This window comes from Pinus tabuliformis, chromosome 3_2, assembly GCF_031772625.1.
Source record: "Pinus tabuliformis cultivar Carrire ecotype Pingquan chromosome 3_2, CPIR1, whole genome shotgun sequence".
Classification (NCBI taxonomy): domain Eukaryota; kingdom Viridiplantae; phylum Streptophyta; class Pinopsida; order Pinales; family Pinaceae; genus Pinus; species Pinus tabuliformis.
Window position 1 is genome coordinate 465,901,655 of NC_142302.1, and position 25,778 is coordinate 465,927,432.

A 25,778-nucleotide genomic window follows, 5' to 3' on the forward strand; every position below is an offset into this window, starting at 1 on the left:
CTCTCATCACAAATTTCAAATCAGAAAAATCATCTCACCTCTTAAGATCTTGCATGATCTTTTCCTCCCTACAATCTTGTTCACTTGTGTAGTTTGCATATCAAATTTAAAACTCTGATCTTCCTTTCATCATTCATCATACAGTCAAAAATACATTTCAGTTCTCATTCAGAAAATAAACATTTTTCAATTCAACATAGCCAGGCTCTGATACCAAAAATGACGCAGGTTACCCCGCCAAACACAGAATCTCTACTCTGTTATGCATACAAAAATGCATTTCCTGTTTCATCATTTCAACAAAGTCCATTCACTGGAAAATTCAATCATGCGGAAGCTAAATTTTACAGATATAACAATGGTTACAAAAAACCATTAGCATTCCCATTTCATCTGCATTCTAATTGTAATTAAAATCACACTTCACATTGATACTCCAAAAATTACCCACCTGGAAATTCATAATAATATGAGAGCTTATCTCTATTAAATTCAAACACCCAGATTTCATATGCGCTCTTCACTGAATCACAAGTAACATTTGTCTCATGGTAACCATTCCATTTAATAAATATGCTACAGGTTTTAATGCAATTGGGCTTACCTCATAAACACCATGCAATTCAATAATTCCGTTCTCTATGCCATTAAACCGTCATCGAAGCTAATTTCGATTTCATGAAACCATTTTCCCGTTGTACCCATTATGCACTAATTATTCAAATCCGGCATTTAGCTGTTAACTCACCCATTTTCCTTTGGCTCTACAGCCGCTTCAACTCACTATGCACCTCTGACATTTCAATTCAGTCAAACTGCTCTTCGTTCTTCGATCATTCAATTGATAAATACCAGTCTGCAACTTTCATTTATAGCAATCACAGCGTTCAGATTTATAGATCAGTAAAACAAAAATAAATGCTTACAAATTGGTCTTAATCTCAATGCTACGAGTTCTATCTTTTTTTTTTAAACCGTTCAATTCCCATGCCAGTGATTTCAAAACCTCGGCCTCTATATAAAAAAAACTGTGTCTTCAATTTCTTGCTGAACTTCAACATTGACAATCTCTGCATAGTCACCATTCACAATGCCTTCATGATACATTCAGATCCAAAACCCAATTAATATTAAAATCGATTTCATCATTCATAACCATACATTTGATTCAAAACTTCAGGCTTTTACACGGTTTCAATCAATCAAGTATCACAGTGTAAGTGAATTCAAAACCGTATTTCATTGATGTTCTTGTTGCACTGTTTATAACCAGTAGCTGTGGATTGATTTAATCGATCTCAAACTATCCCAATTGACCGTATTCATTTAATTTAGAAAACAACGTTGTTCATACCTGAATTTTTCATCACACATTAAATTTCCATTGCTGCTCAGAAACTGTTGTTTCTCAAAACCGGAATTGGATTGCTTTTGAAGCTAAATTATACATGCTTTTAAATTGATTTAACCCAGAAAATTAACGCTCTTTTCTCACACGGGCATTCTGCACCAAAGTTTGAAAACGCTTCTCTATATCGATTTATCAATGCTATACACAAACAAAGATTGGATTCCAGCAACATATAATTCAATATATCTTCAAAGTTCAGAGATTAACTTACTGCATCCCTTAGACATCATCAATTCTTGTAAAAATAAGATTCAGTAATGATTTCTTCAAATCGAATTTCAATAACCCTTTATGCAATGAATTCCATATATATGTTCCAGAATTAAAACAAGAATTGTGCGTCTTTCAACTAGTGATTACAGAAGTCAATTTACACCCAATTTCTCCTTGTATTGAATCGATCTAAATTGTGATCGATTTACCCAGTTTCACACTTGAAATTAATGCACCATCTCACACAGTCAATCGATCACCAACCAAACTTAATTACACAACCCATAACTTAGAAATGAGATTTAATCTTCAGAAAATAAATTTCTGCATTAATACACATAGCACTTACATAACAATATGTCTCCTTACTTGGCCTGATTTCCCAATTGTTGGCCCTTTTACAATCTGCCCGAAGGCATCCAAGCGGAAAACCTCTCACTCTCTCACTCCCACTAACTCAATGTATTTTTCTCTTAAAATCCCTTCCTATTTATACAATTTTTAAAAATCTTTTAATTAAATGCTCAATCCCTTGAATTCCTCAACAAACCCCTGCATCTCTCAACATCCCTAAAGGATAGATCTTTATCCCTAAAACCCTTCAACTAATTCTAATTATCTTAAGGCTAATTTCCCTCATGTTTCCAGTTGGTTGGAGACATTTACAAATTCTCACAAATAATTAATTAAAAACATAATTAATCACTCAAAACTAATATTAATATTTACATGGAATTTATAAATTCTCAAAAAATATGAGACCCCTATTTCTACTAAAATACAATGATAATATTGTGTTGGATGCTCCTGCATCAGTTTGTGTAGCTTCATGTTCTTCCTAAGTTGCTAATTCAACACATGCAACTCCTTCTTTGTTCCATCTTCTGCCTTCATGCGATCTTCATGTCGCATCGTCACTTCATAGCCTGAGTCTCCAAAGTTTTTTCATTATCAGTGGATTTTCTTGATATTGAAACTTTTTTCCACCTCTATGTTGTCAACAACCTTCCTCTTACATTCGCTGTGTTTGTTGCATTCGCTTGTGTTCACTGCATTCGGTATATTGCCTTCAGCTATTGTTCATGATGCTGCTTGTTGTGATGCTGTTGCTTGATGTCCTTGTCTATAAACAACTTGATGTCTTCGTGAGTAGGCAAGCTCATAGACACTTGATCGACTGCATCCCCAAGCGTGCTCTGAACGATGTATTCGGCTCTGCTCTCCTAGAAACCATTGTACCTGTACTGTTGAGAGGTAGATGAACACTTGCGATACCTGGAGACATGGAAACACTCATAACAAGCAATCTGTCAATCGAAAACCAAAATGAACATGGGAACTGACTTGCAACATACCTAGGTAAATGATCATGAAGGTTGTGCAATTTCGGTTGGGAGGTCGGGAGACCGACTGCCAAGACCGCACAAGGCACATTCTGGGCTGCTAGAATACTGACTGACTACTAGAACTGTGCAATGCATAGTCTATTCTGGTTGTTGACTGTTGGGATTGCACTATGCGCAATTCCAGTTGGGAAGGACTACTGGCCCAGGGAAAGATTTGCGCAATTTCTTGGGCCAAGCATCCATTGTCCTCCAGAAATGCACAATCAATATTGGAGGCCAATGTTGGGCAGGAATGCGCAAATCCGAAGAGGAAGGTGAGCCTTCCTTCCACAAGTTGCACAACGCAACCTTGGTGAAGGCAGAGTCCAGGCCAAGGTTGGCCCAACTCACCGATGGGAAATTGAAAGCAAGTAAGTCAGTAAATGCATGGTAACATTAACTGATAGCAGAAGTGATTGACAGTGCATGCAAAACATGAATGAAAGATTCGGCAAATAGATCAACATGCATATGGGTGAGGCAGTTCATCAGTTCGGCGAACATCCATGCAAAACAGTTTCCTGCATGCAACAGCAATGAGATAGCAACGAAAACTGAAACAAAGCTTGAACAAGCTAGTATACATGTAAACGACAGCAAGCATTCAAAGAAATCAAGCAAACGGTACTCATACAAGCGAAAACCCAAAAAGCGACAGAAATGCAACACAAGGCATGGGAAGCGGGCTTACCCCAAAACAACTAAGCTAAATGTGCCGACTACTCCTAAATGTGATGGGGCATGTCAGAGCTACAAGGTTGATGTGAGGAATGAGATCTGTAGTGTCCTGTTGATGAGTTTTGATAACATCGAGGTTGTGATGTGCATGCAACAAATCTAGGGGAAGCAACACTTGGTGGGAGGTTTCTGAATTGCTCCTTGCATGTAACCTCCAACTGCTAAACATAGAACCCTGAGACAAGGGATGCCTTTGCATGCTTCCTTGGGAGAATCATCCTATGCATGCAAATTTGTTTTTCTCGGTCTGGGAGGGAACTGGTCAACTCAGCTGCACATGCAAGAGACTGCTCGACTGCTTGAGAAAAATGGCATTTCTAGATGGGAGCTGGGCTGGTTGCCCAGGAGATTTGTGCAATTTCTGGGCAGAACAGTTGAATGTTGCCCAAATTTGTGCAAATCTTGGGCTGAACAGCCCGCTGTTAAGAAAAATTGCGTAAATCCTACTGGGAGGGTTGGCTGGCAGGATTGCGCAATCCTTGAGCCCAGAAGGTTGTTAAAGAGGATTGCGCAATTTTTGGAGGGAAGGTTGGTTGCCCTCCAGAAAAGTGCAATTTTCAAGGGGAATTTGCTCAGCCTACAGCTGGACCAAGTCCAAGTGAGCAGCCTGTGAAGGGAAGAGATCAAATTGTGATCGATGGGCTGCCTTTGAGCAAGAAAGACACTGAAGCTTGAGGAATTGACGAAGCAAGGAAAGCTGCTATGAAGGTTGGTAGGGAGGCTCCAAAATAGGGTAAGGAAAAATTTTAGAGGGTGGTTGTAGCTGCTACAACATGAAGTAAGAGTAAAGGGTTAGGAACATTGAGTCATACACTCTATATTTATGTTCTACATTTAGACCATACCAAATTATTCTTTAGCATTTGATGTAATAGTTGTTAGTACTTGTTTTTAGGGTTGAATCTCATGTAATATGGTGCTTGGTGGAACTGAGAGACTCTAGAAGTATAATGACTCTTTCCCAACATGAGATAGCTAGTGTTGTGTGATGAGGTGATGTCATCATAAATTAAGGTTATTGAATATGACCTTCCAAGTGACACAAAGCCATTGGAGTATGTGAGTATTCTTGAGCATTGTATTGGAGTCCAAATTAACATCAAAATTTATTGACTTCAAAATACTAACTTCTTCAATGGATATACAAAGATGGATGCTAATACTATTGAGATGGTTGGGGGCCATGGAAATGAATAGCAAAAGTAGGAACGAGGGGGAAGTAAGGGTCAATTGTGTGAAATAGGTGATGCTTATGGTTGTTTGGGGAAGTTTTACTCAACAAGGTGCCCATGGTCAATTAGGTGCTAAATTGGCATGGGTATTCAATGCATGCATTGAGGGAATATTGACCAATTGGTGTTTTTAGGTGCATGAGGTTATGCTTGTTATAGACTTAATGGAAAATACATCAATACAAGTGGAACTAGGCATAAGAGTAGGATAGATGTGGCACCATGAGTTTCAAGAAAGGAGTAGTATGTTGACCTCTAGGATCTCCATTAAGTGGTGATGCAGGTTTAGAGTGTCATGTCAATGACCATTGGGACCAAAATACTATTCATTCAAAATGAAATCCTTGATGTTTGGAGTTGCACAAATTAAAGGCCAACTAGTAGAGAGTAGTTCATTCTAGTCAACAAGCTTTATCTCATACAAGGTGCATGCTACCATCTGGAGTACATGTGTTGGGAGATAATTGAATTTTTAATGGGAATATAACAATTGTAACTGGGTTTTAGAAGCTTGAGGAGTTCTTGGATTAAATACAAAATGTAAATTTACATAGCGGATTTATTCTTTAGCAATTACGTTGATGCCAACATCTTCGAGGATGTCGTCACATAATGTAAAAAAAAAATTGTACATCAAACTAGAGTAATCATAGCTAATATTATGATAGACAAATCAAGGGATATGGTTGAATGACACAAATGTAGGAATCCACATGGTGTTAGGTGTTATGCCAAATTCTTTCATTGCTTACCTAAATTAGTGCTCTAATATTTTGAATATGATGTGTTTAAATCCGTTGGAAAGACATTAAACCACATGGTTGTTAAAAATGTTTTCTAGTCCTAAAACGTCCTATGAATTTGACTATTACCCATATGATGGACCAAAAATTTGTAAAGGGGTGCTTAATGGATCCATGAGCTCTCGATTTCAATTTTAAATAGGTATATCTATCGTTTTCAAGTAATGCTCCTTGCAACAAAGGAAATAAACTAATAGATTATTGTTGGATTCCTAAGAACTAAACTCACGTGAAGTTTACCAACTTTCCAAAGAGAAACATTAAAACCATAGTTCTCTGTTTTATGGGAACTTCTCATTTTTTTAAAGGTCACATTTATTGACTATTTTTACCCTCGTTTCAAAAAATAACACTATAATGACATTTTCATTTAGAGATAATTTTTTGACATTTTAAATTTTCTTAGTTATAAAATATCAATATATTTTTTTTCAAACATGGTTTTTTCAATTTCAAAACTTATAAATACTTATTTTTTTATTAATATTTTTTCTGCCACTTATTTGTGATGTTTTTTAACTTGAAATTTGGACTTTTTTAACGTCCTTTTATTTTTTTGCTAAATGTATATCCTTAATTATTAAGATGCCATACTTTTTAAATACAATTTAAAATATTATTTTAACATTTTTTAAATTTTACTTCAATACATCGTTGATAACGGTAACAATAACCATGGGTAAATAACACTACTTTTAAACCTTTACAAAAAAATACATTTAAGGCCAGCTATATTGAAAAATATATATTTTAGAAATAATTTATTTATTTATTTTATGGTTGAAATTAGAAAAATGAAAGGAAAAAAATACTTTAATTATTTTTTATAAATTTAAGATAATATTAAAGTAATAGTATTTAATGTTATTTTTTTTAAAGGATTCACATAAAAATGAAATTCAAAATGTAGAGTAGATAATATGGTAAAGCATATATTAAAAATTTTTATTATAAAATAAGTTCTACGGAGTAGCTAGTACCTATAGTATAAAAAAATAAAAATGAAAATGAAAATGCTGTGCTAAAATGTTTCTTTTTGGTGAGAGCCTTACCTTATTGGTTGTAATGAAGCTTTATAATAATAGAAAATTGACAATTTTTTGTTCAAATTGATATGGAAAAACTTAGTTTCAACTCAATGAGATGTCAATTCCAAGAAATTTGTTTTACACAACCAAATCTCTCATCCAAACTTCATGGGAATTGAGCATGATTGATATAGAGTTGAATGCAATTGTGTTTGTGGCATGGGAATTGAACATGATTGATATAGAGTTGAATGCAATTATGTTTGTGGCAGTGAAGGCATGGAATATGAAACAAAAAAATTATTATTATCATTCAAATAATGTGTCTTTCTTTTAAATTCAAGCTTTTGTTATCCATATTCTAAATTATTGAAAACATTTTCGAAAGAAATTACATTGGAAGATTTAGGTCAACGCGTTTCGAACCAACTTTTGTGGTTCATCTTCAGGACAAAATTGAGTTGAGATGATCTATAATTTGTGATTTAGTATTAAATTAATTTTTAAATTAAATTGTAAAAACATGTTAATTAATATTTATGAATCATCATCATTTTACTATTAATTTAACAACTAAATTATAACTAGCACAATTATGTAAATTAAATCACTAGTAATTATAGATGGATATCAAAATACTTAGTTTCTAATCAAAATCAAAAATTCATTTAAATATTTTAAATATTAAACTAAATAAAATATATCATTAGTTTGTTTGAATAAAACCAGGAATAAAGTTGCAGTGGATTAACCCGCTTTAACAAAATTCACACATTTACTTTTTGCATGGTAATTGAGACCAATGTTTTGTGTTTGATTTGAGGGAAGAAGATAAAACAACTTTAACAAACCAATTGAAACAAATGACAAATTGAAGACTAGTCTGCCAATAAATGTTGAACAATCTCTAGGGACTTGAAACAAATAATGGAACTTCAAAGTGGGATCCTCATAATATCTCAGCGGAAGTGTCAAATCCTTTGACCTGCGAGAACAATAGACATTAATTACAACACGAGGAATTACAAAAAAAAAAAAAAAACTAGATAAATTTCTCGAATTCTTGTATTCAATTTCTTGTTATAAGATCAATTTCTTGAATTTTTTACATACTTGAAGGCATAAATTATAAAAAATGTGCTTAAATAAGACAAATTCAACAAAGTTAGAAAAAATGTTCACCGGATCCTAAAAATTAGTAACTATACATCAATAAAACTTTCTTAATAAATTAGGAAAGAAATGTTGATTCTAAAAACTAAAAACTAATTATCTTAATAGTTAATAATTATAAAAGCTATGTGTAAACAAGAAAAAAGGTTATGATTAATGTAATTGGAATTGAAAATAGAAAAAAGACAAAAAAATATATATATTAAAAAGTAAAAGCTAAAAAAAATTATTGGGAAAAGCTTTTTTAATTATTTTTCCTCTTTAAAATTTGTCATCTTAAAAAAAAAAACCATAGAAAAAGACAATAAAAAAATACAAGTCAAATTAAAAAGTAAAAAAACATATATAGATATATATATATATATATATATATATATATATATATATATATATATCTCTTTAAATTTTGTCATCTTAAATTGAAAATATGGAGACAAAACTATAATTCATGAAAATAGAAATAATAGAAGAATGAAATAAAACTAAAAACAAAAAATCAGTAACTAATAGAAATGGAAGTTACTAAACAACCCATAATAAAACTTCAACCAATCACCTTACAAATAAATAAATTTAAACAACAACAAAAAATGAAGTTTCAATGTTAAACTATGGATAAGTGACATAAGATTTTGGTCAAAAACAAACTAATAGGTAGTGAAAGGCAAAATTGAATGCGTAATACCATTTGTATTATTATTATTATTATTATTATTATTTGAGAAGTAAATAATTTGTATTTCCTAAGAATAACGAGCACATATTAAGTCATAGAATTGTGGCCTAGTTGGTCATTAGGAAGACTAGATGAGACCCATAATTTCAATATTTTCAAAAGAGCAGAAGACAAGCTTCTACCTATAGTTTCAAAAACCATAAATAAGAGGCAGGACCACTTGGGCCTTCATAGATACAAACTAAAAACATATAGAAATAAGGATAGGAAACAAATAGACAATCAAGAAGATTTATCTAAATCTGTAGCTTCAACTGGTATGGGCTCCTTATTGTTGTCCAGAGAGCAACCCTATTCAGGAGAGATGCCCATATGTTTCTCAATGGGTCCCAACCTTTAATCGAAATCTATAAATTGATGTTACATGTGATCCAAAGAGAGGATAATTTCCTCTCTACTCTCATTTTTGTCCACTAGGAGCCTACCAAGAAGGAACTTGAGGTGTCAATAGATGTCCACCATACATATGTATGGGTAATAATGCCCATGAGTGTGTCTAGCATTAGGAACCTAGTCAGAAACTTCAACTTCAACTTGGCTTGAAAAGCCATGACCCACACCTTGTTGAATTAAATGCAATAGTTGCTTGTAGTTGAGCGAAGCCATTGTATGATAGGTTTAATGTGATGTGATTGGAACCAAACTGGAGTTGGCAGCGTCCTATTAACAACTCGTTTATGAGATTTCACTAATGGTCTTTATGAGATTGGACTAGGGCATTGGGAGGGAAGGAGGTGCCCATTCCCCTTTTTCCTCTCACATATCAAAGAGATAACGATTAAGGAAGAGAAAATTCTGGAGAAGCCAAGAAAGGGAACTTTTTTATTTTTGAAGGGACACTCTCAAAGAAACATGTAGAGAGGAATAAGGCAGTGGTCTCTCTCTCTTAGAAAACACAAATAGATGCTAAGAGGACATATACACCCTCATAATCGAGGAAAAGGGATCTCTCACACTATCTCTCACTTGTGTTAGCTATATCTCGCTTTTGTATTCATTTGGGTGACCTTATTCTCTGGAGAGAACAAAGTGCATTCAAGGAATAGTTTGAGCATGGTGAAGTTGTAGAGCTTAATGTAGCAGTGTTGGAGTTCGCGTTGACCCTATACTCTATGATCCTTGGTCATGACCCTTGTGGTTGTGTTTACACCATTGAGCCATTTTCTAAGCCTGTGAGACCTATGTGAAGCTCATTGAATGAATGTACCACTAAGTGCTTTCAGTTGAGTTGATGAACCACTAGAATAATGGACTCAATCTCCTGAGTACTTGACTAATCCATTGGTGTGAAATTAACCCATGTGTAAGCATCCCCTCATACTCTGGATCTAGCTCAGGGGTGGTTAGTTGTAAGAGAGATTACAATGTAGTTGGCCTATGGTTAGGTGGAGGTGGGAGTACCTCCTTCAATTTCTTGCTAACCTAACTCACTCATATAAGTATAATGGTTTATACATATTTGAATTAAGGATGATGATTGTGCTTGTTATGTTGTTAGTTGATGTATGATCTTGTGTCATTCATGAAAGAATGCCTAAATCATTATATATTCATGGTTAACAAGATATATTATATGTCCATGGTGTTAATGAATGCTTGAACTATGTGGTTACTTCCATGTTAATGAATTGCAAGTTGTTTGATATGCTTATGACTGGTGGTCTAATAATTACTCAGGATTAGCCTATTATCTTATAAGTTCTCCACTATCTTATATGTTTATGAATGGATCAACCCATTACCATATTATTGATTGTAGATCATCCTATATGTTATGAGTTAAATGTATATGTTGTTCAAGGTGCAAACTTCTAAGCGTTTATGAACGCATTGAACGCTAGAGTTGTAAGGCCCTTTGTTAGACACATGATTGGAGTCATATATTTTGTGGTATTGAAGTTGGCTTACTTGGTCTTAGGAACCACGCCTTTCTCTTGGTTGGATCTGATGATCTGAGATATGGGGGTGGAAAAGAGTGCACACATTGGTGGTGGCTCGGATGGTCGCCAAGATGGATTTGTCTCAATTAAACAGGTGGATTCATAGATCCATTGGTCCATGAGGGTAAAACTCTAATGCAATATCATAACACCAGATCACCTGCAAACCCAACTTAACTTAGAAGTGTTGCCAAACAATAGAAGCAGTAGAGATTGGGTTCAGAGTGGAACCTTAAGTGTTAGAACTCTATCCATTTCCCATTACTCACTACTAAGATATTTGATGTTGTTAAGTTTTGTTAATGAGCGCACTGGTGGGGTTTACAAACTTGACTATGGTTCTTTCACAGAACATTTTTCACCTCCCATCACTCACCACCAGTAGGTCTTAGTGTTGGATATTCCTTGTGGAGAGGGGAAGCTGATGTGGGTGTAACCACGAGTGCAGAATCCATACCACCACTCACTTCCTACCACCCAATTTTGAATATTTATTATCAAGGAAAGGAGAGTTGCACCCGTATGGCATCACATGGGTCTGTGGACCCCACTGTAATTAGGATATTATCAAGATTCATTCAATGGGGAAAACCATGCAAACACGTATAGGGAGGACCTTGTGAGGCCTACACCTGGGATGATGTGGCAATACTATGTTAATGTGGACCTTTTCAAGTTGACATGGCAATCCAATAAGGGCCACATGAGGGTGCCACGTGGAAACCCAATGTTGATGTGGCCTTATCTTATTTTTTGAACTTCAAATGGGCATAAATTTTGATCCAATAATTGGATTGAGATAAATTTTATATCGATGGAAAGTTCTCAATGGTCTACACACGATGGTGTCATTTGTTTTGAGTTTTGAAAATTTTGGAATAAGAGGATTTTTGTAACCCCATGTTGTCTAGGTATATCCCCTGTACGAACATAGACGATCCCTCTAGCTCAATGAGTGGGTCTAGCAACCAAGGTGACAATCTACTAGACACTTTCCTAAGTTACAATTGAAAAGAGAGATGAAGAATATGGCCTACCTCATTCTAATGCTATCTTGATCTCCTTTGTTGAAGACCTTGAATCGCTTGCATCAAGGGCTCATTCCTACTGTTCACAGCGTTTATGCACCTTCACAAGAGATCAAGACACAACAAGGCATGCAAATACAAATAGCATATTCAAAAGTAACCTACTTAACTAATCAAGGAATGTCAAGCTAAATGATACATAAGCATACACATTTTGGGAAAATGAACCAGCATTTGTATATTAATAGAAAGTAAAAGGAAGCATACAACCAAACCTTGATGTTGATAGGCTCTCCTTGCATGAATATCCAAGTCCAAGCTAAGCTCTCCAATCACTCCTTCTCCCATCCAAATGAGTAGCATATAGGAACAATCTTAGCATAAGGGTGAAAATAGGCATAGACCAACTATTTGGGAATGGGAGAGGATGAATATATAGGTTGGGAAAGGGAGTTAGGACCTCTCCAAAGATAGGAGTAGGCCTTTATCTCAAGGAGGTAGCTCATAGGGATAAGACCAAGAGGCCAAGTTGGGATAATTTGACCTCATCTATGTTGAAAAACCTCCAGATCGCCACTCTGGAAGCTTCTAGATCACGAAGCTTCTCATCCTCTTTGGGAAAATTGCTTTTCTGGGATCATCGCAGGTATAAAAGTCAACAGAGCGATGCCATCGTGGTTCAAGTACAATGCAACATGTGATCATCATTTTTTTTAGTCTCATAAGGGCAATGATTATAAAATTAGGGTTTTAGAGTTATTTCCTTCAGGGGAAGCTCAAGGAATTTTCCAATCAAAGTCTTAGGAAGGATCTAAACTACATGTATGAATGAGTATACTGCATGATGGTCATGTTTCGGGAATTTTAGGGTATGTCACAGGGAAGTGTAGGAGGTGTGACAAAATGTTGTGTAACACATGCCCCCTAAAGCATGAAGGCAGAACGAGGAGTGATGGCTGAGATGATTTAGGATCTTTTCCAAGGACGAGGACAAACACTATCAGGAGACCTGCAAATCAAGGACGCATATACATATACATATCTGGTATCAAAACATGAATCCATGGTATGGACGCAACCATCTAGATGATAAGGACTATATGAAAGGATCCATGGTATGGGTGCAGCCATCCAAATGAGAAGGATCATTTGTGAATCTAAGATCCAAGGTATGGTCGCAGCCATCCGATATAGAAGGATCATCATAAATGTAAAGTCCGACAATATGGTCACCACCATCCGTGTAGTAGAAACATGTGTACAATCATGAATAACATAGAACTCCATGCAACTTGAGTCATATTAGACAAGACTCAGGGTCTTGTGCTCCATCTCGACCTGATCAAAGTATGAATTCTAGCATACGAATGAATGTGTTGAAGTCGAACATGCCAGAAAACCACCTGATTACGGCCAATGATGTGGACCGTTAATAGGTACGAGAGAAACCACTAATAATGACAATGGTTCTCAAGGTATGAAAGTACAATTCGTGAATGTGATAATGAAGTTGAAGTCAAACATTCATGGAATCACCCGATCAAAAGCCAATGACGAAAACTTGTTGTTGGATGTGAAGAACTTGCCATTAAGGCATGAAAGCTCTAAGGTATTGAAAGGGAGTTTCTAGGTCATCTTCCTAGATAATGAGTTGAAGTCGACAGGAAGTGACTCGTCGAAGGAGGGTCATAATGATTCCCTCATCATTGACATGAAACAAGGAATAAAGTGGAATTAAATGAGTAGGATCCAAGACTGTAGCAAAGAGTCAAACAATGTATAGGTAATAGACTGCAGATAAGACTTCTCTTGAACATATTGATGACACGACTCCGGAATGTGGCAGCATTAGACTCAACATAGGACCAAGGGTCATAACGACGAAGTGGAATAGTCAGATGAGAGGCAAAATGGATCACCCAAACCTAGAAAGACAAGTGACTAAGTGAGGATATCCCAAACCCGACACGAGATGCAGATGAGTGTCATGTTCAAGAGCGATATGCTACCTATACAAGAGATGTTTCACTTTCATTTTTTCCCCACTATTTCTAGCGAGTACCTCTTTATTTTTACATAAGCTTGAAGAGGATATCATATGCTTGTCATATAAGTTCACCCTTCGAATGAATCCATCCTAGTAAGTTTTATGAGTCCTATGAAGGAGAAACTTTGTCTTGTCATGGTGACAATTCTTTCGTCGTTTAAGTTTTACGAGTCCGATGGAAGAATAACTCGGTATCTTTTTCATATTTAGAGAGTTTGAAAAAGAGATAAAAAAAGAAAACTCCATCAGGTTCCTTTTCGTAATTTGTCTCTCGAATCCAAAAAGGTAGAAAACAATATTCGAGAAAACCTCTTGACCATGTCGACCAAGGTGTACCTTTTCATAAATAGTAAATCTCAGCCCGAAAAAGGGGTAAACGTATACTAAGATGACGTCAATTCATTTAATTTAATGAGTTCTAAAAGACAAGTACTAGGCAATCTTTTCATATTTTTGGAGTCTGAAAAGAGATGAAAGGGGACTCCACCTGGAGGAACGAGTGGTATAAAAGGAAAGAAATTGGTTTTGGTCACGATGGAACTGCTTAAAACACGTAAGGGTCAAGTGACTGGCTAATAAGACCACTCATAGCATATGTTCCCCAAGCAAGGGTAAAACAATCAAGTGAAAGTGATTGATCAGCCAAAGAGATGGTGACAATGGACAGAACAAACCAAAGCTCATCTGGCAAAAATCGGTTGATAAAAATGGCAATCACGAGATGTAAAGTGGGAATGGTTTCATTTTTACACAAGCTTGAAACACGGGAAACTATGCTTGAGGATGCTTTGAAGATGGTTTCATTTTTCACAAGCTTGAAACATGAGAAAAACTATGCTTGGATTTGGTTTCATTTTTACACAAGCTTGAAACGGAAACAAGCTATGTTTGGATTTGTTTGCATGCCCCCAACATAATGATTTAATTCGAGGTACATGACCCCCAAGCTTCATTTCATTCACCTAAGTAGACTACTGGTTACTAACAGGTGGATGGAATGAAGATTTACTTACGAGATCAAGGGAAAGACTCGACTAGGATATTACGAGATCTAATGAAAGACTTAAATTGGAAGGGGATTTGTTTCATTTTTTAATGAGCTTGACACAAGAAAATAACCATGCTTATGACACTTTGTTTCATGTTTTAACGAGCTTGACACAAGTAAAAGAACTCTTCTCATAACCTATTTCATTTTTTAACAAGGTTGACATAGTAAAATAACTATCCTCATGACTCTTGTTTCATTTTTTAAGGAGCTTGACACAAGACAAGGAACTCTGCTCCACGGTCCTTGATCACAGACCAAAAGAGGCCATGGCATCCAAGAGGTTCTCATCAGATGGGAGGACAACACTTTGGAAGGGATACATGTCCAGGGATCCAAATGAAAAATAGGGCTCCAATGCCTGCAGTACATGGCGTACTACATCACCTACTAGATCATCATTAGATGTGGGCATGGAATAGGTGGCCACATAATTAACCTATGGCGGGGGTAATACCGCTTGAATATGAGAACCATTTAGGGATGATGGTTGAGTGGGAGTTGATTCGGGACCAATGAATGTAAGTTGATCAATGATCACAATGTTTCCTTCATGTGGGAAACACATCACTCGAAAGAGAGAAGAAACAGTAGCTCCCATGACATAAACATAGTCACGACCAAGGAATAGATTAAAATCTAATGTGCCTTAGACAACTGTCACATCTATATAGGCATTCTTTCCTCCCAAAGTAATAGGTAACTTAGGAAGGATCCCTAACTATTGACTGGTTCCTCTGTTAAAAGTTAATAGATTATGAGTGACGGGGACAGCTTAGGAGAACCTAAAGCTTGCCAAGCATTTGAGGATAGGATTCTAACGGATGCGCCCTCATCTATAACCATGCTAGGGACTACCATATGGTAAGCCTATACTGTAATTTGGAAAGGCACATAAGACGGAAGGCAATATCCTTCCATTCGACTCCAATCAAAAGAAGTGACCAAACTACTTGGAGGGGGTGTCATAGGAACGTGAGAACTGTCCTCTTTCTCCATGGGAACAAGAGAACTACTCTCATGCACCTCGGGAACAAAAGATTTCCCTCTAGTTCATTCTAAACTAACGAAACTAAAAGAACTTAAGCGGTATGGGGTTCACTCTCTACCAGAAAGGTATGGTTAACTGAATTTGGAGCCAATTCTATTGTTTTCTCAACCAATGGTTGGTTGAGAATGGACTCACAAGACTCACTTTCAGAGAGAGCGGGGTTGACGAAAGATGGATTTTGATCAAGCACTTGATCAACTAGCAAAAGATCAAGGGAAAGCTTTTAATACACAGTCGAAAGACAAGGTTGAGAAGCTGTAAGGTTTTCCAACTCTTTGGAAGCTTCATCCATAAGAGGACAAAGGTGAATGGGATGATTAACTTCACACAACTTATAGGGAAATTTCACTTTTCCCTTTTTCCCATGGGATTTATTGTTACTAGTTAAGGTTTTGTCACCAGCATGATCGCCAGAGGCTGAGGACAAAGGTTGATGTGAACATGTAGACCACACTTCTAAGACCTTGGGAATACTAGGACAATTCTGAAGAAGGTGGTCACCCTTACATAACATGCAAGGGAATTTTACTTTCTGGGGTTGGTTGGAAGATTTTTCTTCATTAGTTTCATTGGTAACAATAGTTGTTTGGTTGACCCCTTTCTTATTTTGCTTCTTCTTCTTCATCCTCTTATTCTTCTTCTTAGCTTCCTGGTTACTGGAATCCAGAATCTCACTAGGCGAAGAGGAGGAACAGGGTGAAGAAATAGGCGAAGAAGCTGATGGGTCAACTTTAGGATCAACATGAGATTAATATTGTTCAAGTGGAGGAGAACTTGGTTGAAAATCATTTTGGACACTCGAAACCACCGAGGTCAAAAGTAACCAAACTGGCAGACCAATGGCCAGGAAGGGCCGACGTTGCCATATACGGAGTACCAGTATTTCTGAAAGAAGGAAAAGGACTAGGATTCCTATCAGAGGGGTTTCCTTGACTCGTAGGCTTAGGAAATTTTGCCATCAGTATCAACCTAAGATCTATTAAGGAGTATTTCCACAAGAAGGATGTTGTTTCGTGGTCAATTAATTTTAGAATTTGAAACAAAAACTTTTCCTTTTCATTTTTTAAGAGTCGAGAAAAGGACAAAAAGGTGACTCTAGTCGCTTTCATTGGTTTAGCGAGCTTGAAAGGACAAGTGCTCGATGACCTTTCAAGTTTAAGGAGTCAAAAAAGATCGAAATGACTGCTCAGGTAACTCTAGGCAAAAAGGATTACTAAATAACCGTGAACTGCAATATACACCTCAGCAAATAACTATACCAAGGACTTGACATACGTGCAGGCAATCTCCCCAAATGTTGTGTTCGGTGTATCACGTTTACAGGGAGGCAGAATCAACTTCCTATGGATAAATGTTTGCAATCTATGAGGGTCTCCCTATATACTCGACGCTAACGAGAGCACAAGTTTGTGCTAGCACTGTTTAATGCAAGAGCATTGCGAACGACAACTGCTAATTTTTATAGATGTCGAAACACGTCTCTAGCCTAGACCATTAAGTATGAACGTTTAAAGTTTCAAATGATCCTTAGAATCATTGAGGTAAGTTTTAAGTTTATATTTGAATTAAGTTTCAGTTTGAGGGCTCAACGATGTCACATGTTCCTAGAATGCAACTAAATGATGAAAATGAAACTTTTCATTTGATGAAGTCTATTCTAACAAAGGAAGAGAAACAACCAATCAATGCATCAAACAATCCAAAAGCATCAATACAAACTTTCAATGCAATAAAATGAAATCTAATCTTTCATTCTACTAACAAATGCAATGCCATAGAAATGAAAATCTTTTTCTTTTCACTAAAGATGCAACCAATGCAAACTAGTGCAAAAGAGCAAAAGAAAATGAAAACAATTCACTAATCATGAAAATCTCTTTCACTTTCTAATTTGAATGCAAGAAATGTTTTGAAAATACTTCAATGATATGCACTTTCACTTTCTGAAACACAAAAATGACAACAAGCACTTCCTTTCGATTCAATAAAAAACAAACAATTTTGTAATCTATTGCTTGCCAATGGAACTAAAGTGACTTTCAAAGCATCTACTCGATTCGACACTAATGAAAATAAATTTATACCAAAGAATCAAAATTTACTTGCAAAATATTTCCATATGAAAAATAACTCTTTGAACAAGGGTAATTGATCTCTGAAGAGCAAACCAATGAGTGAATGAAGGGTGACCTAGAAACCATAGGAACCCTAGAAAGCAAATCAAGCTCCAAACACACTTAAACCAAATCAAGAGGCAATTGCAGTCAGACAAACATGTCAACCAAGACAATGACACTGTAATCACACTGAAAAAGCACTACTAGAAGGCAAAAAACCAAAATCAAGAAGAGAAAACCTAATTTATTTAACTTCTGGGATCATCACACCTGTCATGGGCAAAACAGCGATAATCATGACTGTAATTAAAACATTCGCAATGTCATCACGACTGTCAGATAGAAAACCACGATGGTCGAGAAATATGAGATAAAACCAAAATATCTTCAAGAACAGTGAAAAACCAAGAACCTTCAAGCAATTACCAGCAAGTGAAAAAGTTACAGAGAAATAAACAAGCCTGAAAACGGATGGTTGGTCAAACTCAACATAAAAGCAAGATGAAGGATTGAATGGAAAGGATCATAGCTTCCCTAGTGGAGTCACCATTTTTTTTTCTAGGTAAATCCTCTCTGCAGACAGAGACGATCCCTCTAGCCCAATGAGTGGGTCTAGCAACCGAAGTGATAATCTACCAGACACTTTCCTAAGTTACCATTGAAAAGAGGGACGAAGAAGATGGCCTACCTCGTTTTGATGCTATCTCAATCTCCTTTGTTGAAGACCTTGAATCGCTTGCATCACAGGCTCATTCTTACTATTCACGGCGTTTATGCACCTGCACAAGAGATCAAGACATAAAAAGGCATGCAAATAAAAATAGCATATTCAAAAGTAACCTACTGAACTGATCAAGGAATGTTAAGCTAAATGATACATGAGCATACACATTTAGGGAAAATGAACCAGTGGTTGTATATTAACAAAAAGTAAAGGGAAGCATACAACTAAGCCTTGATGTTGATAGGCTCTCCTTGAATGAATATCCAAGTCCAAGCTAAGCTCTCCAATCACTCCTTCTCCAAACCAAATGAGTAGCATATAGGCACAATCTTAGCATAAGGGTGCAAATAGGCATAGACCAACCATTTGGGAATGGGAGAGGATGAATATATAGGCTGGGAAAGGGAGTTAGGACCTCTCCAAAGATAGGAGTAGGCCCTTATCTCAAGGATGTATCTCATAGGGATAATACCAAGAGGCAAAGTTGGGAGAATTCGACCTCATCTATGTTGAACAACCTCCAGCTCACCGCTCTGGAAACTTCTAGATCACGAAGCTTCTCATCCTCTTTGGGAAAATTTCCTTTTTGGTATCATCGCAGGTATACAAGTGAATAGAGTGATGCCATTGTGGGTCAAGTACAGTGCAATATGCAATCATCATTGTTTTTAGTCTCATAAGAGCGATGATTCTCAAATTAGGGTTTTAGAGCTATTTCCTTCAAGGGAAGCTCAAGGCATTTTCCAATCAAAGTCTTAGGAAGGATCTAAACTGCATATATGAATGAGTACACTGCATGATGGTCATGTTTTGGGCACTTTGAGGTATGTCACGAGGAAGTGCAGGAGGTGTGACAAAATGATGTGTAACACCCCATCTTCATAATAGGCCTTGGATGTTTGGCTAGAGCCATAAGTAACACCTCCAATAGCCCAACATACTACATAGGGTGGGAGGGAGTGTTACATAGTGGTATTAGAGCCCAGTTTCAACACTCGAACTAAATGGGCCTTAAAAAATAAAGTTAGAAGCTTTGATACAAAGTGGAGCATTGGTTCAAATATTGAGCCTGGCGGGCCATAAATACACCATATGAAGCAAAGGTTCAATCATAAACCTTTCAGGATATAGATATGGGCTCTATCATGGTATGGTATGTGTCAAAATTGTATCACAGTACCCTGATTCAACACTTGAACTGGAAGGGCCTTGAAAGGTGAAGTTAGAGCTTTGTTAAGTGTTACAGAGTGGTATTATAATGGAGCAAGAGGTTCAACATTAGACTTGAAAAGGCTCATAGACAAAATTTAAAACAACAATTTGATTAATGCATATATCAATTTTCTTTTTATTTACAATTGATGTGACTTCTAACCTTGATGAAATATTGAATTTAAACTTGTCGTTGATGTGGTTACAAACATGTTGATATGTCCTTTAGTTTCTTGGAATATGTGAATGACATGGAATTTATATGTTTGAACACCATCAATTCAACATGCCTCAGATCAACATGCTTAGTGTTGTCATGACAAGGCAACAAGTTAATATGTTTAAGCTTGATATAACTAAAAATTGTGTGTATGTGACACCATATAAGAAGATACAACTTGCAACAAGAAATAGAGGAATGGATAACAGTATGGTATAATACGGTATGGACCAAATCAACCCTGAGCAAGAAGAGGAAGGTTCCCCTAATGGAACTGATACCCTGAGGAGCTTGAAAGCTAAGTTGAAGAGTTGCAAAGCAAAGAATAAAATACTCATTAGAAAAAAATAAGAACATGCAAAGTCGAACACAAAGTTGCTACAAAATATATCGTATATGCAAGGATTGTTGTAACATGCATTAACCACTAGAAATATGGAAGGGTGTCATGATGAAACTATTAGAGAGAAACCTCATAAGGTTTGGAAGAAGAATATGACATTGACATGTTGAGGTTGCGGAGAAGAACACCTAATCCATGAGTTCCCAAATGAATGACACAAGAAGGATAGCCCATGTAAACTCCAGACACACAAACCAACAACTAACAACACTGAAGGAAGTAACTCAAAGAGGAAGAGAGATGAGGAAGTGTATCCATGGACTCTCTAAAACACTGAAAATTCCTCTTGAACTGTTTAGAAAAAAATTTAGAACCTTAATATTGTTATAGAGTTTGGGAAAGACTCTAATTAAAATTGTATGCATATGCTAGTATGCTAAGTGTTCTTGCTGAAATGAATATATGATGTTTGTCTTGTTACAAATTTCTAATATGATTTTATTTGTGTTATGAAACCAGCTCACAAAAAGATAGAAAAGATAGATCATCACCTTAGAAATAAGTCTCTTCGAGGGGGCAACCTCCTTTACATTACATAAATGAATAATTCTTAGATGATACAAATGACAAGACCTCCTTTCTATATATAGGAGTCTAAGTGATCATAATATAATCAAAGCCGACATAACAATAATAATGTAAGGGCACAATAATAACAATAGTAGGCTTCTATGGGGCACAATAATAACAATATGGGGACTACATGGGCACAACAATATAATAAGGGGGTTGTACTAATAACAATAAGGGGTTACACTAGTAGTATAGGGACCTAACATGCCCCTCTCCTTCAAAAAGTGTTGTCCTCAACGCTTGAGTAGTTATTGATGCTTATGTACAAAATTCTTGTCTTCCCATGTGGAATATTCAGCGAGTAAGTTCTTCCACTTGATGAGATACTCTGAAATTGATCGATTTCATAACTGTTGGGTTCTTGTTTCTGTGAATACTCCAGGTTCCAATATGATTTTTCCCTCCTCATAAAGTTCTAGCAATATTGCTTGAACTGGGATATTCTTCAACTTTTGAATGAGTGGCCACACTTCTTTGTCCTTTTTCCATTCATCCCTTGCTTCATGTATCCAATTTGGTTGGATAATAGAAATAGCACAAAACAATGCTTCCACATCCTCATCCTTTCTTGAGAGTGAATTTGCAACAACATTTTGCTTCCCTTTTTTGTAGATGATTTCAAATTCATAACCCAACATATTTGTGACCCATTTTTTCTGTTCTTCTAAAGATAATCTTTGTTCTAAAAATTATTTAAGGCTATCATAATCCATTTTTACCTTGAAGTGTCTTCCCATTAGGTAAGGCTGCCATTTCTTAAGTGCATGTAATATTGCCAACATTTTCTTCTCATAAATAGGTTTGTGTAAATACTTTCCTTTGATCGGACGACTTTCGAAAGAAAAGGGTCTTTCTTCTTGCATTAAAACAACACCAATTCCATTTCTTGAGGCATCACATTCCACAATAAAGGTTTTTGTGAAGTCCGGTGTAGCTAAGACCCGTGCTTAGAGGTAATACTATTCTCCCATAATTCTTAACAAACTTGCAATAGGGATGCTTAGAGGTTAAGGCACATAAATGTTCATAAAATAAATTTGTAGAATTCATATGTTTTCTAAAAAATAGTAAGTGACATATATCCAAAAATCACAATTTGTTTGGAGAGAGTTATGAAAGATGAGTGGAAAAATACTAGCTATGAGTTCAACATATCATCTACAACTAGATGGTCAAACAAAAATACTTAACAAATGTTTAGAAGGTTTTCTTCATTGAAATTCATTTGTGATGCAGGAGCATCGTAAAACTCAATTGACCAAGAAGGTCAATCCTTTTTACCATAGGAGTTGGTTCCTCAAAGTGTGGATTTGGTGAGATTAGGAAACTCTTTGTTTGACATGTAATTTATTTATTATTAGGAATTTGTTAAGAGAGGATTGAAGAAGTTCGAGAGGTTGCGTTTGAAGCCAAATTGGGCTATACAATCCACTATTCATAGATCTGGAAGGAAACCCACTCATGTATTTATTTATGCTTTGAATTTAATAAAGTAAGAGTGCAGAGCGAGTGCAAATTGAATTGGATTAATTTATGCTTCAAACCAATCCTTCTGCAATCTTATATATATTTGAGTGCATGCTTTTATATCACTGACATTATAGGGTATTGTGTTTTGTCCAGGCTTTATTTAATCCCCGTAAGTTAGTGTAATATCCCAAATGGAAAATTTAACAGTAGATACCAAAAATGAACTTGAACAACAAAATAATCACAAATAGACACAAAACCAACAATTGGATACACAAATAGATGCTAAAGAAATCACTGAGTTGTTTTATTAATCCACTTGAAAGAGTACACCAACATGAAGGAATAGTAGAACCCGGGATTTCCAAGAAAGAAAAACAAAATCCAGAACAAGATCTCTGACTAAAATTATGTATGGCACCTGGAAATGATGTAGATGGCCCAGAGAGACGATTCTTGCAAACCTGCTACTACAACCCTACTCTCTCCAAAATATCCACCAAAGCACTAGGATATTTCTAGGTGAAATCTTCTCAAGGGTGTTGGGTTTTTGTCCAACACCCAATAGCAACACGAGGGTTTCCATCCTGGGCCTATAGAAGTTGGGAACTAGGTTTTCCAAACCTCGTCAACAAAAAATATCAACAATCCAAGATGTCCTCAAATGGTCTCCTCATCCTCTTTTATATGTCTCATAGAATCCTCTAAAGCCTTTATTTTATTATTATTGTAAACACTTAGTACCTTTTCCCTCCCTTTATTTAATTAAAATACCTTTTTAATTTAGGAAAATGGTAAATCAGCCATCATCCCTCCCCATGCCTGTGAAACTCATCTCCCACCATCTCATCTTGTAGATATTTTAATTCTAGTTACAACGAGCTATTACACTAAAGTATTTCATCAAGTGTTCCTCTTGGAATGCCACCTTAAGCATAATTATGTGAGTTAAACTCAATAATGACCTTATTTCTGAAAGTTGTTGGAATGCAACGGAACAAAAGGCAAGTTGTGCAGATGATGGAATGTGCCAAGCGAATGTCTTCAGACTCCATAAAAACTACTCAGAACCCCATAAAGCCCCTCTATAAGCCCATGGGCCCAATGATGGAGTAAACCTACCCTTTTACCTAGCTACCACCAACCCTGCAAGTCCATCTTGACCATGCCATAAGGGAAACTAGAAAAAGGAACATGACAAATCCTCCCACCACAAGATTGCTTGCCCTCAAGAAATCCATACTAGTCAGCCAATCTGGAGGTCCCGTGCAACTAAGAACCAATAAATGGATCCCACACGAACCATTGGGTGTTATCATGTCTCTGTGCCACCCAACCATGAATGGATCCCTTAGTTCCCATATCCCAGACTAAACTGTGTCTCATCCTAACATTAATGCATCCTTCTAGATCCCAATGCCACCATGGCCAATCATCAACACCCCTAACATATGGCACCAAAAATGTGCTTTATCCCCTACTCCATAAATCGAATATGAACTCCATCACTTCTCTCCAATCCAATCCTTGCCATAGACCAAGGTAACCCCAATCTACTGATGTTGGGATAGTGCTACTGGAATACTAATAAATTGTCGATCCACATCGCACTACCCACTGAAACATGCAATAACCCTCTCATCTAAGGGCTCCTACTAAATTATGCCCCTGACTAAGAATGATACTCCATCAACAAGATACCAACTCATGATCTCTCACCAATCCAATGCATGGACACTTGTGTAAGGAACAAGTCTCCTATGTTGAACTATGCCAAACTCACATGACTCATCTTGGTTAATCAATAATAAACATCTATAAAACCTTGCCCCTCTCTCTATAATGGGCAAAAGTGGGAAATCTATGTTGCAAGCCATGTCTATGTACTCCTCAAGTGGGCTACTACCTAAAAGTACGACAACTCTTCCAGTTGCATGTGCATCCATCTGATCCTCATCAATGGTTGGTCCAAAAGATGAATGTTCATCGTCCTCTATCATGGGCTCCACATGAGCCTCCAAATGTCTCTCCAAGAATGGTTCATCATGCACACTGTGCACATCATCCTCCTCATTTGACTCAACCCCCACCATATGTTGCTCATGTTGAATGGGGACAAGATGTTGCTCATCAAACACATTGGAATATATATCCAGTTGGATGTCAACAACCCCATGTGACTGCTCATGACCCTAAGAGGTATCCTCGTTTGAACCCATGGACTCACCCAAAGAAGAATCCTCATCCTGAAAGTCAGAAGGATCCTCCTCCCGATCTACTTATGTCATCTCCTTCGTGTCACTTAGGCATGAGTGGGCAGGGCCCAAATGCTTCTTGTAGATGAAATAAAGCATATTTCTCCTCAACTCATTCTTGTTGCATGGTTGGTCACCACAAATCCTCTACAACTCCTCCTCTATCAATTGTCTTCGAAACAATTTTATGTTATGCTCAACTTCCCTGTGGGCTAGCCAATAGGCAGTAAAATGTGTCTTCCTCCAAATGGATAACATTTTTGTTTGTTTGTGAATGACATCAGCTTCAACTAGTAATGAAGATAAGATATCTTGCATGTTAGATTTTACCTCCTCAGGGTGATGCTCTCTGATGTTGGTGAAGAATAATTGACACATCTAAAGGATTAGATCATCCTGCTCTAGATCAAGTATGACTATTTAGGATCTGATTTTGGCTATAGTGTTTAATATCACACACCTTCTATTAAAGTTGGAGCTCTAGGTGTCATGCAGCCCTAAATATCACTCCATAATCAATTGAAAGACCCTCTTCATGATGTCATCATTGTAGGGAGGAAAGGGTGCTACTATCCTCAAAATATCACTGAAACAAGAGGCAATTATAAACTTGACTCTCTTACCCAGATGCTCCAAGAATTTGGCTTGTACCAATTCAAGCATAACTGGCTCCAGAGCCCAATTTAAACTCCAATCAGATTGCTCCACCTTGGAAAGACAAGATTCCAACTTTTTTAATGTGAGAAAGTAATTTTCAGATCTCCCGGTCTTTAAGTCCATCCCAAGTGCATAAGAAAATTTCCCACTTCGTTTTCCTTATGTAAATCCCTTTGTTGTTTTTGCCTTAGCATATTATGGAGCTTTCTCGAAAATGGTGTACTGTTTTGCTTTATTTCTTGGTGCAAAGAAGAGCCAAGTAATGCCGCAGAGTGTTGTTAGTTATTAAGGGCAATTTTGAGGTCTTCTAAGGT